This window comes from Aptenodytes patagonicus, chromosome 8 (assembly GCF_965638725.1).
Source record: "Aptenodytes patagonicus chromosome 8, bAptPat1.pri.cur, whole genome shotgun sequence".
Classification (NCBI taxonomy): Eukaryota; Metazoa; Chordata; class Aves; order Sphenisciformes; family Spheniscidae; genus Aptenodytes; species Aptenodytes patagonicus.
In genome coordinates this window covers 11,715,838-11,732,671 of record NC_134956.1, presented here as the reverse complement: position 1 = coordinate 11,732,671, position 16,834 = coordinate 11,715,838, and the positions used below count along the sequence as shown (strand labels likewise).

Below are 16,834 nucleotides of genomic sequence, written 5' to 3'. Positions count from 1 at the left end.
GTTCTTGACATGGAATTCTGCAAGTGGAACTCCCTTCTTCTCCACCATCAGCTTATCTCTCTATTCCAATCCCTCCTTTAGATGTATTTCTTCCACGAGGCTTTTCAGTGCTTATCCACTGTGGAAAGAAATGCATTATTTAACAAGGCAAGAGCAAGAGAACAGTGTATGCCCTTCGTGTTTAACCATCAGCTGCTGGTATCTTGTTTGGGGAACCAGGGTTTCAAAGGAGCTCAAGCTCTTGAAAGTGCTTAGCAGAGTGGATGCTGGTGAGTGCTCAGTTCTTTTGAAAACCTGGTCATCACATTCCTAGTAGAAACTGTTGGTTTGAACCAGAATTTTTTTGAGGTTTTGCCCTGAAAAAAAAATGTTCTCTATGGAAACTCTGTGGCTTGTCAAATTTAGGGCCCAATTCTTTCAGTTGTTGACTGTCTTCCAGGCACACTGAAGTCTTGCAGGTGCTCTGAAGCTTACATTTGCAGAAGCCCCGTCTTCCATCCCTGTCACGTTGCCTGCTATGGCTCCGTCCCTGCGCAGCACAGGGATGTTCCGTTCACTGTGACTCTCGTGGGGTGATTTGTTATGGCTCTCCTCCATTCATCCTACTGGAGTCCCGGTGGGTTGCAGAGAAAAGTAGGTGTGTTAGCAAAGAGTCTCTTGCTTTCAGGGATGAACTGGACAAGGTACTGCTTCGCCCACTGCGCTTACTCTGGGGGAACATTTGCTGCTGGGTTGTTGCCGCTGCTGTAAAGTAACCTCTTGGGCATTTCATAAAGTATTTTTCATTCCTCGTACACCAGTTCAGCCATCAAATTAACAAATAAGGTTCTTGGAGGAGCCACCTGGGACCTATTGCAAAAGCTGGACGCCAGTAAAATCCAGTTGCGTGTTGCAAAAGGGAAAAGACCAATAAGGAAACAATAACAGAAAAGCTCTATTAAAAAGGCATATGGATACAATGTTGCTGGCCCAGTTAATGAACCTGTTATATTCAGTAGTGCAATAAAATCCAAAGTAATTGCAAATGAAACTTAATGCCTTGTAAAAGAGTTCAGCTCCTTTCTTCCATAGCTACAGCTTTTTGAAATAAAGGCCTGATCCAGCAGGAGGTGTATGTGTGCTGCACAGCTTAAACAGTGTTTTAGGAAACATCTGATTAGCTGTGGACAATGTTAAGGTTGTTTGAAATGTTCTGGCTTTTCTGGCCAGCCCAGCCTTCTGCAGGAGGATGTGGAACAGGGCAGCACGTGGAGAATTTGACCTCGACCCTGTGCGTGTGGGATCCTGCATATTCTGGTCTTCCCTGCAGGCACAGGAATCACTTCAGACTAGTGCAACCGGGAAGCTACTGAGGTGATGGTTACTTTTTTCCCCTTATTCTCAAACCCCTGTGTTTCACCATCGTTCTGACTAGAGTGATGGGCTCAAAAGCCCTGCAAAAGCAAGGCAGAGGCGTCCTTCTAACCTTGCCTCTGTGTGTATTTCTTCCGGGCTTTGGTCCATACTTTTTCCTGACTTGTTACAGCATGTGATTCCTGCCTGCTTCAAGCAAACCCCATTTGTTTGGGGAAAATAGACTCATGATTTTGCTCTCTCTTGCAGATTTTGGATAGTAACGGTTTCTTTAAGTCATAGGACTATATCCTGATTGTCTTTACTCAGCTCTCAAGTAAAACTTCCTTTATGTGAATAAGAAATATGTAGGAGGAGGGGATTTGCAGCACCAGCATTTTCTGGTGAGGAGAGTGATATTTTTTGGTTGTTTAGTGCCTGGTCTTTGGGAATTAAATAACTGCTTGAGAATTTTAGCTTCATTTCAAAGGTGTGTTTCTAGTCCTTATGTTTGTGTGAACTCCACCCCCCAAATGAAATCTGAAAGTGTGACTTGGTTATGCCTGAAAGACTCAGGATCCAGAAGGCAGAGAAAAATAACCCAAAGCTGACTGTTATTTTAAAAACAAACACCACCAGCCCCCTCCCCAAACTGATGGTACTTGAATTCCTGGGTTTGCACTGCTGATTTTGGGCCAAGGGAACTGAAGGCAGGTAGAAGCCTAACTTGCATTAGGTCAGAAGCAGGAACCTGGCAGTTTGCTTGAAAATGGCCTGAGCCTGGTGAACAAGCACCTGCAAAATAGGGTGAGCAAGGACAGAGTGAGTGCCGTGGAGGGAAATACCAGCCCTTAGAGAAAATCCGTCCTGCTTCGATCCATAAAACCTCATTTTTCAGGAGACAAGTGTCAGTCCTGCAGAGGGTGGTATCCCCTCCTCCTCCTTTACTAATCAGGTTTTCATTTAATTTGCAATGCTTTGTTTCCCCACATGAATTGACTATAGTTGGTAGATAAAGCTGTGAATGGCCCTTTTAAGTTCAAATGATGGTTCTAGCTGCACATTCCTCAGTCAAAAATGTGTAGTGTCCTTCTCTCCTGGCATGCGTTAGCAGAAATCATGGCGTGCAGTCTGAGAAATAGCCCCTGCTTGCTTTATTGTTGTTCTTTCCTTCCTCTGATGGCATGAGTCAGGCATACTGTCAGTCTCTGAACCGACAGCATCTCCATTTTGGCAGTTAGTTTGCTCATTTCATTGTTTGACTGAGCTGTGCCATGCTATAAGTGCCATGCTATAAGTGCCATGCTATAAGTGCCATGCTATAAGAAATTCTAGTGGGATTTCTAGAGAAACTTCCTTCCTCCTTTTCCCCCTCGAAAGGAAGCAACCTCCTGCAAACTCACCAGCCCACTTCTTTTCTTACAGGGCTAGGGCTGGCGTCCTTTATTAGCTTCCTGCATAACCATGGGTTTGACTTGGCTTCTCTCAAGGTTCTTGCTGAAATTGGTCTAACGCTTTATCCTCACATCCACCGACGCACATGAATTCCTCGGTGTCATAAGTTGGTTAAGATCCATGTAAGTCATGGCATCTCTCTGTCTTTGCCCCTTCATCCACCCCTGTGAAAAACGTGTGGCATTGTAAATGGAGGCAAATGCAAATATATACGAGGTGGGGAGCCTTAGTGATAAGGAACTAAGAGATGAGGGCAGTGAAGACATAGTCTGTGGAAGGCTGTTAGGGCTTTTCAATAATGAAATGCAAGACTGTCCCTTAAAGCTGGATGTGAAGTCTTCTGATGTCAATGGAGAGATTTGTATTGATTTCAGTGAACTTTGGATCCGTCCCTTCAAAAGCAGCAAGGAATATGGTCCTAATCAGATGACACGATTGTGGCGAAAAATAGGGCTTAGTGTCTATGCAGGACACTAAATGAGACCTCAGGTCTTTCAGAAGTGCTCAGTAGGAAAGTACAGATCCTGTACTCAGGGTATTACAGCAGGGGCCGGTGGAGGTTGTGTGCTTTGGAAACTCGTCTCCTTTGGTTAAATGAGAACACCATGTATTTTCAAATCTGGTTTCAGTTGTAGGTGTTGAATGCTTGAAAGTCTATTTCTGAACAAAATTTTAAAGACTGCCTCCCCTTCCATTTCAAAACTGAATTTTGCAAGGTGTTATGTTCCTTCAGCTTTTAGGGCTAGACGTATACATAGCCGAGGATCACTGTTGGGGAAATTAAAAAAAAACAAAACCAAAAAACCCAAAAAAGATTTCGATATTTAGATCAAGGATGTGAACGTTTGAGATCATTTTAGAAACGGCAGGCTAGCCAGCAATTTCACAACTAGATCTTGATTTGAACTCTGAAACCCCAACAAAGTTGGGGTATATGATCCCAAGACTGGGGTTGTCTAAACATGGAAATCACTCAGAACTCAAGTCAGCAAAAATGTATGTAAAGGCACTGAATAAATGCAGCGGTCATGGGTAGCTAATCTTCCCACCCCGGAGCTCTGGTATTCTCAGTACGCAACCATTATCATCTAAAATACTACCTGTCCCATTGCAGCCTGGATTTGGTCTCCTTGCCTGTGGATTAGACATAAGGAATATAAAACAAAATACATGCACAAAACCCTTGTGTTTCCTTTGCAAAATCAGGCTGTGCACATAGCTAATTCTTTTCATGTTAATCTACACTTACAACCCGATAACAAGCTAGAGCTTTCTTCTAACCAGGCTTGATTAAAATTGGAAGATTTCTTCCCAACAGGAGAACCCTTTCTGCTTTCATGCAGTAAACATGATTTTGTGCTTTCTGTATTTCCCTTTTTTATTTTTATTTCAGGATTTTTTTTTATTATTATTATTATTATGAATAAGCTAGTTTTAAATCAATTTCAACAGCTGGAATTAATTTTCCTGTTACTGACTCTTCACTTGGGCCTGTCACAGAGCGGGAGGCTTTCTATTAGCATAAACATAACTGAAAGCTCTGGAATTTGCATTAATGTACTTTTAACAAGTTGACAGTCTTTTGGCACACGCTCCTGAGATCTGAGAAGCAAGGGGAAAAAAAGACTGTATTATACCTTACACTGGCTGGATTGTAAGAAGCTGTCAGGTAAAACCTCAGGTTTCTTTTCCTACTACAAAAATATGGGACAAAATATCCACTCATAAGCAGGTGCATATATCTGACAACTTTGCAAAGTCCTTACTGCTTGCCTCCTAGCCTCTGAAAGAGCATGCTCGCAACTCAGGAGCAAGCTGTTTTATTGTTATTTAATGGATGTGGGACTCGCACAAGGGCTGGAGGTGCTGAGGTGCAAAATATTTTACAAAGTTTTTAAAGGGTCTCAGGAAATGTATATTTTAGTGACGGGGCTACGGGGCCTTTGAAAAGTCATCCAAACCCTGCTAAATAAGTCAGAAGGTGTGTCAAATAAACAGCTGGTCCTGCAAGCTCCTTATTACCACAAGGTAGGAGTTCAAGAGGGCTCAGCATGGCAGTTTTGCCAGCAGATAACAAAATCGTGACAACCCGAAGACTGAGACGATGGTTTTATACATCTCTGTTTAAACCAAATAATTAAAGTGATGGTCTTTCCATTTGCTTCCAGCTCCTAGGTGGCAAGTGAATTGTGGTTGAACCTGGCCTTCATTAGCCACAGGACCAGAACCCAATTTGTGGATAAACAGACGCTGATGTTCCCACCAAATGACATGGCTGTAGCAGCAAGGCCTTAAAGGAGGATGATTATTAGGAAAGCTGGTGTCAGTGACATTTGGCTGAACTCTGCTGGCTTTGCAGTCAGCGTGTAGAAGTAGCTGAGCTACTGCTGGGTCGGTGTGGGCAACCAATGGGCTAGTCTGTGCGCCACCGTCTGCTTGCAGGGATGTCTGCGTGAATGGGCTCTGCCATGGCTGGAAGGTAAGAGCTAACTGAGCCCCTGCACTGCAGGCATCAGCTGTACGGATAGCAAGCGGATAGCAAGCATTGGGTAGCTCTGGATCCCTCAGCTATGTAGATGTTCTGCCTGCATATCAGTGGGGTTGATGTGTGTATTTAAAGAATGAAATATGTTAAATATGTTTTCACCAATTACTTAGGATAAAGGTGTTACAGTACTTGCAAAAAATGTACAAGCCAACATCAAATTTGTGTGTATATTTATGTGTATGTGTTTCCAGTTATACTATAAAAGTAGGCAGGAGAAAATACTTGGGCTGCAGATCAGACTCATATCAGTTGCCATGGGAATAAAAGGGAATACAGAGAATTTAGGGAATCCTTTAAACTACAGGATTTTTTAAATTGAGTTCTTATTTGACTGTTTATTTAGGCCCTACATTAAGACGAAAATGTGTGTTTAGCCAGCTCCTCCTGCTGGATCCAGAACAACTATTAAAGCTTATTTCTGTAAAGATATTGCAGATCCTGGCCCCAGAACAGAGAAGAAACAGGCCTGGGAGAGCCGCTGTGCTTAGTGGCACTCGGCTCGATCTGCGGCTGGGGGCTCACACAGCCCCCTCGCAGCTTGGCAAATAGAGGCTGGCTTTATGCTTACGTGGTAAAGCTGCTGCCAGTGGTTTGGCAAGGCTGTGGTATTCATCTGCTCCAGGCTTTGTTCCTGGGTTTGCCTCTTGAGTTTGGAGAGGCTAAAATGGTACCCCTTTGTCTGGAAACTATCACCCGATCTGGCCAGCATGGGAGTGATGTGATGCTGCTTACAGTCAGTTGTATGGTAATAGTCTCACTGCTGGGAAGAGTCACTGAAAGGTCTGCTAGTTAATTAGCAGTGGGATTGTAAATAGCTAAAACCTGACTGAATTCCTCTGTCAACTCAGGACAGGATCCTCCTGCCACTCTTCTTCCTGCCTCCTTCACTCTTTGACCACAATCAGTTATTCTGGAGATAATTTTTCCTCTCACAGCTGCTGTTCCAGTCACTACCATGAAACTCACTGTGGCTGTTATTTGTTGCCTAGAGGAAAAGCAGCAACTCAGTGCTGTGAAAGAGCAGTATCCCCTCAGTCCCCTTCACATCCTTTGTAGTTTTTCCCTTTCCCAGGGAAAGGCCCCAGGGACGCTGGCTGAGAGCAGAGGCAGCCTGTCCAGCGCTGCTTGGCTCAGATGCTGCTGTCCTCTCTTGCTTCGACTGATGGAAGGCACTTGAGGTACATCTGCTTAGCTGTGACTGAATCACATATAAGTTTTCCTGAGCTAATCTGCCTGTGTACTTCTGGCTGCGTGGAGCTCACTGCAGGTTCCTCGTCCAACCAACAACCATGCGTTTGTGCACAACCCGTGTCAGACTGGATGGTATAGAGATACCTCGGTGATGTCTCGAGTTGCAGTCACTCACCAGTGCACAGGGCCAGATCAGTGGAGAGGGGAATGGGACACTTCTTCACTGAAGCCTCCAGACCCTACGATCGTGAAGCCAAGAAGCCTTCTAGAAGGTTTATCTCCTTCTTCTTAGGGCACTTCAAAGAGCCCCTGGAAGAAACCAGTTGTGTTGGTATGGGCAGTGCATCAGTGCTGCAAATGGGTGAGAGCTTCACCCATCTGACAACTGTGTGTCCTCCTTTGATAAAAAGGAGACATTTCTCCTCTCTCACAAAAACATTTTTCCCTACCTGCTAGCCCAACCCCTTCCAATCGCATGAGCCCAGAAATTGTCCCAAATGCAGGAGTGGTGAAAGGATAACAGCAATGTTGGAAGCAGGGGTCAGCAACTGTGCTTGCAGTGAGGAAAGCTGTCCAAAGCCGAGGGCCTAGCGCCTACACCAGCGTTGACTTCATCAGCATCAACGGAGGGCGTTGCATGAGCCAACATGGACAGCATCAGGCCTCTGGTCAGGGTTCATGTGTGTGAGCGGTGGGCAGAGGAGCTGTGGGCTGGGAGAGCTTTGCAATGATGGGAAGAAGAGTGTGGGAGGGGAAAAGGGAAGAGTAGTTTGGTTTAGAGATACTGTCCGCAGCGCTGATTCACTGGGCTAATCGGATCTTGGTGGCGTTTTCCCTCCAGTATCTGCTCTGGGCGTCTGTCACTGTTTTTGAGAATTTATCTTTCTCATCAGAGCTTGGGTTTTTTGTTGGTTTTTTATCCTCTCTTCATTCAATGCCTGTTAGAGGAAAACATTTAAAAACAAAATGTCCTTTTGTCAGAGATCTGTTCAGTAGGCCTGAGCTGTGATAAAGTTTCTTCTCATGTGGATTGCCAAGGAATGTTGGGTGCTCATGGGCAGCCGCCCACCAGGACTACCTACAGCCTCTGCTGTGAATTTTTCCTTTTTTGGTAGGAGTTCTCAGTTACCCCCAGTCTCAAAACAGTACTTCAGGGCCATTTCCTTTTTTCTGCAGCAAAGGCTGCGGTATAGTCATTTTTTGTTGAAGCATGCCCTATGGCATGGATCCTGTGGGTGAGGATCTGGGGCCTTTCCTTAAGTCACCCTGTTTCAGGCAAGCTTGAGAAATGGCGGGCTGTGATTTAAACTGGCAGTCCTAATGGGCCACGATGGAGAGGATCACTGTCTTGCCTAGTAGGTCCTTGTTCATATCCTCCCACAGAAAAAGCCTAACGAAAAATACTTGAGAAGCTTTTATTATAGTTCAGGTTCTGGTACTGTTACTGGAGGGGTTTGAGCAACTCTCGTGGAGCTCCACCCTGTCCCATGCAATCTGGCCTGCACAGATTGAGGTGAATCCACAAACGAAGTGGAGCTCGTGATGACCAGCATGCCAAACCTCCAACCTCTGCAGCATGGAAAAAGGGGTTCAAGTATTAGTTATCTGGCAGCTGAAACCTCCCCTCCAACCCCTGTTGTATCTGTTGAGCACAGCATGAGACAGGGGGCTTTTTGGGGGAACGTCTGATAAAAGAACCTTAGCTGTGCAAAGCTCTGTCGGTGAGACCTCTCTGTAAATATCATCTCTTGTTAATTCAGCCTTGCATGCTTACAGACAGACATTTGTGTTGATTATTTGTGTTTTCTGGAGGAGAGATTTTTAAATATGGAAATGAATGGAGATATTTGCACAACCGGTTAGCATCCATTTCATATTATTATTGAATACGTGTATTACGGAAGTGCCTAGAGACCTTAGATTATAGTAGGGCTTCGCTGAACAAGGTACAGAATATGCCTAGGGGAGATACGCCTTGCTACAAATAGCCTGAGGCAGTTGGGCAGAGGGAGGGCAAGCACAAGGGGTAAGGTGACCTGCTCAGGGCTGTGTGCAGGAAGGTGGGAGCGGAGCTGGGCCAGCCTGCAGGTCTTCTGGCTCTGCCTAGTCCTTAAACACTGCTGTTCCCCCAAGCTTATGTGGGCAAATGACAAATAAGAATAGCCATGTAAGGAAGCCATGATATTGCTATAACTCTCTCGGCGGTGTTTTTATCATTCTTCTCATGACGTGTCTGCCCTTAGACCCTGAGCTTTTGAGGGGAGAGGTGCTGGTTTTCTTGAGAATAAAGCATGATGCTAATTTTACACTTTTTCTGCATTCGAAGTGCCAGAGACAATAAGAAAAGTTCTTGTTATTTAAATAATATCAAAATTCAAAGAGTGGTCTCAAAAGCATGTATATTAGTTTATAGGTCTGTATAAAACAATATATTTGCTTGTCTAAATTTGAGAACTTGGGATGAGGCAATGAAAGGAGATCAAATACAAGTGGAGACACAGGCTGTTCTGACCTGTTTTAGGACACTTTGGTTGAGGATTTGGGTGTGAGTGAGAATCTGAATCCTCCTTCGCTGGAGCTGATGTTTTGTGCATTTGAATTTCTACCATCTTGAACATGGGGAACCTCAGGAGATCAGCTGAAGGTTATAGCCATCATAACTGCATCCCAAATTGGGCTGGTGTGGGACCAACCCCAACCTGTTTCTTGCAGACAGGTTCTGACCTAAAGAGTTAAGTCATTATTTCCAGACACCAAAAATGTAGAAATGGCAGTTGACAGCTGTGTCCCACTATCATGGCGTGACACTTGTGATGCCTCTGTTCTTGCTGAGTAACACCATAACCCAAAAGGCTCATACTAGTTTTCAGAGGCTACTCTTGGAGTCAAATGTGATTTCTTTGCATGCCTTGTCCTGTCTAAGCTACTGCTGTCATCCTTCCTACTCACTGGTGCCTCTGGCCTGATCTCTTATGTCCCAGAATCAAGTATCTCTGCATTTGTTCTTTTTGTCCTTTAGTGAAGGATTTCCAATAGCATTCAGGATTGGCCAAACTCTGCTCCTACCAAAACCAAAAAGTGTTTTTCCACTGCCTTCACTGGGAGCTGTTAGAGCAGAGCTTGGTGCTGTTGGAAATCGCATGCCAGCTGATGGAGCAGGTGGGGAAGGGGCTCAAAGGATCTGGCATGTTTCACGGCAGAAGCAGTATTTTGGAGGGCTATTGAGAAAACTGTCATGAAAGGCATTTTTTCTGTGATGGGGTAGGTTATCTTGCTTAGGAGTGTTGTGGCAGGTGTAGAACACAGAGCCCAATGCTACTGGAAGAAGTGGAGGAGTCAGTGGGGATATGTGGGAGCATTTGTTCCTGAAAGGAGCTTACGTGTTTCCTTCTGCCTGGTTTATGGTATCACTTATTCCTCTGACTGACTTTTTTTAACCCTTCAGACTGTATTGATTCTTCTCTTAACACTGCAACGTCCTTTTTCTTGAATACTCGTTCCCACAAGTCTTAAAGCTGCACCAGCCCTACAGGGACTGGAATAATCATTGCAATGCACAGGACATGTGCCAAGCCCGTATTTGCTGGAACTGGCAGTAGGCCACAACCAAGAGCTTTCTCCCATCTCAGGGTGAGCACCTCGTGCTGATGCAGCTGGCACACTGGCAGCAGGACCCTAAATTGAGCTTTGAGTGCATGGGGAGGCATTTGAGTGCAGAGGGAGCCCAGGTTTACGTGGCTTCAAGGAAACCTGTCCGCAGCCTCTGCTTCATTGTCATCACCCAAAACTTCAGAACCTTCCTGTGATACTGGGATGGCCATTTGTTACAGTTATCACAACGGTAAAATTGCCATGGGTAAAAACATCCCATTGTCCAGAAATACAAGACAATAGCATCGGCAGAGAGGGCCCATCCTCCACACCCCCCTTCCCCTCGCAACTCCTCCACACTCAGGAAGTGGCAAGGCTGTACTGTGCGGCCAAAAACAAGGCAGAAAAACTCTAGTGAAAAAGGGAGTTAGAGCTGATCGGTAAGCCAGGCATGGGCGCTGAACATCTCTCAAGAGATAAGTCTCTGACGCTTGATTCTTTTCAGTCCTTTTGGAGACAGTGATAAGGAGGCGGCAGTTGCTTTGTCAGGGTTGCTCATGCTCTTTTGTGCAGCGTGTTCAGTCACTGAACTTGTTCAGATAAGACAAACATCTAAACTCCATTTCCGGAGACACATACCAGTCTTTGCACTCAGGCGATGGTTATACCAGGGGTGGGCTACTAGAGACAGGACTGATGTTGAACGCCTGTGAGAAGGATGCTCCGTAGCAGCAGGTGGTTCTGTGTCTCCTTTGCTTCCCCAGAGCTCCAAAACTGGAGCCCAGACTTTCCAAGCAGTCCAAAGTCCTGGGGTATTTGGCAAAGGTGGCCACAAGCATCCCAGCAGTGGAGGGGGGAGTACTTCTGAAAAACTGACCAAAATTCTGGGTGCTTTGGGCTGAACAAAGCTGGGCCCTCCCAAAATCCAGTTGCATCCAGACTGGTGTGTATCTCTTTCACAGGATTTGCGAGTCCTCAGCCATCAGGAGGAAACTTGTAGTTAGCGAGTGCTTCAGTCACTGCTGAAAGGCAGCCACAAGGAAATAGAAACATGATTGATTAAAGCAAACAACGTCTGGACACAATTGTTTAGGACAGCGCAGGAAAATAACATAGGCAACTGGAAATCTGCAGAGAATTTCATAAGGTGTCAGGATGTGATAAATGCCCGAGGTAGAAATCAGTCCCGGTGTTACGTAGCACCCCTGCTGCAAGAAGTGCTGGGACAGCTCTTGTAACTGCAGTCGGCTAGAGTTTCTTTCTAAAATCTTATGCAAAATGAGAGATTTGCTTTGGGGACCAGTCCTGACTAGCAGGAAGAAACGCTCCCTGTCCAGTTGCCCTAATTTTTTCAGCTTCTATGCTTTCTGTAGAGGGCTCTCGAATAACTACTCATCTTGCTTTTACCTGTGAGCTCTGAGAAGTCTTTGCCTGCGTTGGTATGGGCAGATATACATCAAATGGCTAGAGCTGTCCCTGCTTCAGCAGGAGAAGCAGACTCAAAGCGGTCATGCTGTCTGGGCAGCGAGGGTTAGGGGAAGCTGAGTCTGTGGGTGTTATATTTTCTATTTTGAGAGTCAACATGAAATGGCTGAGACACAGCTTGTGTAGAGACCTGTGCGTTTCAGAGGCATTGTAATGTGTCTGAATATTGTATGATTTCTGGCATCTCCCAGTCTGGCAAGAACTAATCAAGCTTTTGCCTTCTCCTGGCCAGCTAGGGAAGTAAATACATCTAACAAACCTTCACACTCCAGAAGAGACTCAATTCCTCAGTATGGGGACGATTCCTCAAGTTGAACAGTGGCAACCTGAAAAATGATTGTCTTGTTCTCCTGGCCTGGGATGAAGCACATCCTTGCTGCGTGCTACCCACCATGAGCGACCTTCTGAAGTCCCTTATCCCCATAAAAGCTCCATTCTATAACTCATGGTATTAGTCTGCAGGTCTGCGCCCAGCTAGTGGGAGGCTGATCCAGTTAGCCTTGGAGGAGATGAGAAAATATGTCAATATTGGCAGGGAGGGACTGCAGGAAGAAAGTGGCATCATTTGACTTCTGTGGGAGGGACTTCTTGGTGGTTTTGTTTTTCAAACAAAACTTAAACTTAGTTACACAGTGGTGTTGGGTTAAACTTAGTTACACAGTGGTGTTGCATCCCTGCTTCCTAACTCAGGACTAGCCCCTTGCAATCTCCTGAGGCCTGGGCTTGGTAGAGCTGAGTCTACAGCCTAAGGAGCAAAAGGAGCCGTGCACTGCTTCTGAGGAGATCTCTCATGAAACTGCCATCTCACACAGGGTCAGTTTATACACCAGGATACCAGTAGCAGACTGGTGTTGGCTTGTCCTAAACTGGGTGCCTAATTTTGCTGATGTTCTACGCTGAAAATGGATGTACTTTAGATGCCTCCTAGGAGTCCTGGAGGGAGAGGGACTGCTGAAACATTGAGAACTGGCTTCATTATTCTGTCTGAACCTCCTCTGAGATCCCTATGTGAAGGGATTTAACAGAAAAGTCTTCTTTCCCCTCCTCAGATTTCAACTAAAAGCCACCAAGAGAGCTGGGGATCTTCAGCACTCGAAGGATTTGGTCCCCATTGAGAGTACTGTCGCCACTATGTCCCTGGGGGATGTTCCTCCCTGTGATCCTGCACAGTGCTCAGCTTAACCCTCATGTGAGCAGCAGTTGCATCACTTAGGCGTCTAATCCCATTTATAACCCGAGATACCAGTTATAAGATGCCAATAAATTTTACAAAACCCTATAATGGAAAGGCCTATTATTAGACCATCTAGGATGCAGTTCTGTCAGTGCAGGGTTAGTCAATTAACTGGGATCCAAGTCATTAGTATGGCAGGGGTTTTTTGTTAATTGCTACTACCAGAGCAATGATTTAAAGCGTTTCTGAATTTCAGTGACATTTCCATTCACTGCCAGTTGCCCAGGGTCAAATATTGGGCCTAAGGCATGTGATGGTGTCATCCTGCTGTGAACTGCAACAGAAAATCCTGGCCTGAGAGATGCTCTTTCTGGGAGGAATGGATGCACACAGACCTCCTCTCCTTTCTCATGCTGCATTGGATTCTCTTTTACAGGTCACTTAGAAGTGCTGTGTAATGGTGTGGATTTCCCAGCTTTTCCCAGGCTGTTTTCTCCAGGGGCTAGGGGCAGTTTTGGCCAGCGGTGACCTAGTTGTGGTGCCAGGGACCAAGTGAATTCATGACCTCGTGCTTCACAATTTTTTCCTGTGTTCTGCTGATGTGCTGTGGAAACTGGAGTAACACATTCTGCCTGCAGGCAAAACCACCGAGTCCCGCTGTCCTACAGCAGCGTTTCCCAGATGGAAATGCTTCTCCTGCTTTATCTGAATATACCTGTCTGTGCCTGAGGTGGGGTGCACCAATTTCCCTCCCCCCGCCCCCCCCCCCAGTCCATTCTGGTGCCCTCTGCTTCCCCCAAGCTTTCATCTCCTTCTTGCTCTTCCCCAGACCAGCTGCCTGCCCTTTCGGAAAGACTGCCTGTGCCCTTCTTGTGGGAGGCAGCTGCCTGCATCAGGGAACTCCAAGAGCTGCCCAAGTCCTGAGCAGTGAAACTTTGTTGTTTCAAAGTCACATTGACCTGAGTGCTGCAGCAAACGTGTATAGCGTCTGCTGCCGTTGTTTCGCATGAGGGAGCTGCAGTCAAATATTAAAAAGGCAGCAAGAGCATTAAATTATTCGGCAACGGAACATTGTCATTCCTCCATAAAACTATTTTGACCTGTAGTTTTCTATGGAGTCCATTGCTCTTAAATGTGCAGTGAGAAAGGAAATTAAAAATTAATCTTTATTTCCATCTCAGAAGAAAACCTTAATTCTCTGCATTGAAATTATACTCGTAATCCAGGGTAATAAATTATAGTTTTTAATTGCAGCTAGTCACAGCCAATCAAATGGGAATGTCTCTTTCTTTTGCTTGCTTTAACTTTGCTATGCAGAAGAACTCATGGAGTGCTGGAAAAAATTCATGTAAATTGACCCAGGCTCTTAACATCGTGTAGAATAAGCCCAGGACGTATTACAACAGTAAGGCTCTGCTCCTGTCTGGCACCCTTGAGCCAATGACCTGAAAGTACCTCGTGGGCACCAATTGCACCATACAAGCACAGGGAAATGGGTAAATTTGACCCCGTTTCCACGTGGAGAAGGTGTGGTGTAGCACCTTGTTCAAGGTTATGTAGTAAGTCAACGTTGAACGAGGAGCAAAATCTTGATTCTGGTTCACCTGCTTTTGACTACCAGATGACACTCCTCCTCTGAGCAGGGAATAGGAGCCAGGATGCCCTGCTCTGGCCCACTGACCAACTTGGCTGACCTTCAAGCATCTGAGCTCTGACGTCGTACCTCTTCTGACAAAAAGGACGGCTGGTTAAAGCAAATACTTGTTTATGGTCAGTGTCTGGTGCAAGTAACCTCTGTGTTCTTTCACATTACAGTGTGTTGCAGATGAATGAAGTGTTTCTTGGGATTTGACATTGCTGTATTGCATATGACAAAAGCTGCCTTGGAAATGGGCTTACTGAGGTATGGCATGCTTTAGCACAGCCAAGGAGGTGTCTCTGTTCCCGAATAACTGATGCTCTGCATGTGCCAGCTCTTTCCATTGCTCTCTCACAATGTTTATCTGAGTACTGGCATACTCGCCATACTGCTAGATCGTCCTGGCTGGCTGTGATCTCACCACTTGCGTAGTGGCACTTAACTAGGTTTGTTGCCTCTAAGAGCAGCCCATAAGGTGTTCAAATACCTGTGCAGTGGAGTACCTGAAATGTTTATGGAGCACCTTTCTCCAAGCAACCCAGCCTTGGCATTTTTTTTACCCTGTCATATCCCAGACAATGAGATAGACCTGTGCTAACAGGGAGGATTTTAAAGGTGTCTTAGCACTTCCAAGCTCAGCTAAGAAAAGAGAGAGCCGACAGGAATGCAGTCCTCAGTTGGAGGGAGAAATAATGGTGGTTGGAGTCTACTATTCTGATATCTCCTAGTTTTTTTCCTTTTTTCTTAATTGTACCAGTATGTGGAAGAGTGGACAACAGAGAAAAAGGAAGGAGAAGTGGCTAAAATATCAGACACAGCTGTGGGAATGAAATGAGGTCCACCTCATTTAAAAAGCCTTCCACGGTCATTATCAATATAATCACAGTGAAGGTGTTTGTTACTAACCAGGATTAGCCTGGCATGTCTATAGTCATTGATCTGAAAAAGACTGTAAAATCTCTGCAGTCAGGGTCTTCAGTCTGTGACCATTCCTCCTCGTGAACTCAGTACTATTAGTTGCAATGAGAACAGTGTTGTGAAATCCTTACCCCAGGATGCATAAAAAAGTACAGAAAAAAAAAATCTAAAAACATTTTTGCCCAAGAGCACTTATGTTCTTGATGAGTAGTCCCTACATTCCAGACAGGAGGTTTTATGGGGTCTTACTCTGCACTTGTTAATACTGGCTGTTTCTAGAGAGCTTTAGGGGGACAAAAGGAAGCATTAGCATGGGCAAAACATCCCTTTGCCATTGTGACAGATTCACGCCCTCAGAAATTCTGCTGCCCACCCCACATCACTGGAGGTGAGCTGCTGTGCTCATCAGCCGTGCTGCTGTCTAGGGAGGATCTCTGACCCCTGTGCTGGCAGGGCAAGGGGCCACATGTGTGCCCTGCAAAGGGCCCTAGTGCAATTAGGGAACCCAAATGATGCAAGCCCTTCACCAGGTGACTGTCTTTCCTGGTCGGCTGATCAGCAGCTCCACATTAGCAGGGCACACGTGTGCTCCAGCAGTTGTGCGAAAAGGCTGGTTTACCCGTGTGAAATTTCACAAGGGAACACGAGCGGTCTGGGTGGGAACGACTGTCCTCCTGCGTGCCGTGGGGAGTACTCATTCATGTGCTCTGCTGCCTCAGCCCCTTTCTTGGAGCATTTAAACATGAGTAAAAGCTGCATAGCTTTTGCACTCTTTCGCTGTTTTCCCTCCTAAGCCAGTCCCTTACAGTTCTTGGTCGTTTTTTATTCTATCTTCATTTCCCACTTTCTCTTAGTTTCCTATAAATAACGCAGTGGTAAAACAACTGTTGGGCCTCTTCTCCTAGTTGTTGAAACTGCAGAACAGCATACTTGGATTGCTGCTGAGGTAAGTAACAAATATAGTCTCTTATGGCTCATGAAAGTGATTCTTAAATTTTGAATGAGACAACTTTGTGATGCAGAAAGCAGAGACTGCCAGTTACATGCTCACCCGAAACCGCTGTTTCCCAACAGGGAGCAATCAGGGAGAACAGGAGAACACCCAGCGGACTATAACTTGTATGTGTATACAGACAAGGCTCCTTCTGGAAATTAAGTGGTTTATCTAAAGTTATCAGACTGCTGACTACTCTTTAAAAGAGGTACTTCAGGGCTGGGGAAATAACTGCAGTTCTATATGTCAAATCCAAAGGAAGAATGATCCTGGAATTTATTATCCTGTATGCGTAATTTTTGTATTTAGCAAAATATTGAAACGAGGATTTATGAACTAAACAAACATGTTTCCGGAAGATGATGGCAGCTGTATGCCTTTAGCAGTAGTGGCAGCATGGTGAATATATCTCATCAGAAAATCTTTTATTTTATAGGACAATAAAATTAGTGAATGAAAGCAAAAAGAGAGGTATAATGGATCTGGATTTTAACAGGCATATGAATC

The 16,834-nt window shown here is 45.3% G+C and overlaps 1 protein-coding gene across 1 annotated transcript in view; it reads left to right on the top strand.

Annotated features, from left to right (window-relative positions):
- Window positions 1–1,343: 1,343 nt before the first annotated feature.
- Window positions 1,344–16,834, top strand: part of LOC143163936 (uncharacterized) — a 33,928-nt gene continuing 18,437 nt past the window's right edge. The window contains exon 1 of the mRNA XM_076345862.1: window positions 1,344–1,353. The gene's annotated coding sequence lies outside the window, so the exon portion shown is untranslated. The remainder of the gene's footprint in view (window positions 1,354–16,834) is intronic.